Raw genomic sequence first — 310 nt, 5'->3', positions numbered from 1 at the left:
CCAGTGGGGAGTGTGCAGGAGGCAGCTGATTGATGTTTCTCTCTCATCGATGTTTCTAACTCTCTATTCCTCTCCCTTCCTCTCTGTAAAAAGTCAATAAAATATATTTTTTAAAAAACAAAAAGAAACTATGAACAAATTCCTATGCATACTGCACATATCTTATTTTGAAGTAAAAAAACAAAACAGGAACAAATACAATATTTGTATTTGCATGTGGCCTGCGGGCCGTAGTTTGAGGACCCTTGTCCTATATAATGAGAGCAATATGCTAATTGGCCGTTTCACCCTGAGGTGTAACGACCAAGCA

At 38.1% G+C, this 310-nt stretch overlaps 1 protein-coding gene across 1 annotated transcript in view; it reads right to left on the bottom strand.

The window, feature by feature from the left end:
- The window catches only part of NCKAP1 (NCK associated protein 1), a 109,657-nt gene that overhangs the window by 68,991 nt on the left and 40,356 nt on the right, over nucleotides 1-310 (bottom strand). The window lies entirely within an intron of this gene.

Source organism: Myotis davidii, unplaced genomic scaffold (genome assembly GCF_000327345.1).
Source record: "Myotis davidii unplaced genomic scaffold, ASM32734v1 scaffold370, whole genome shotgun sequence".
Taxonomy (NCBI): Eukaryota; Metazoa; Chordata; class Mammalia; order Chiroptera; family Vespertilionidae; genus Myotis; species Myotis davidii.
Note: the sequence above shows the minus strand (reverse complement) of the source record. Positions and strands in the feature narration are given on the sequence as shown.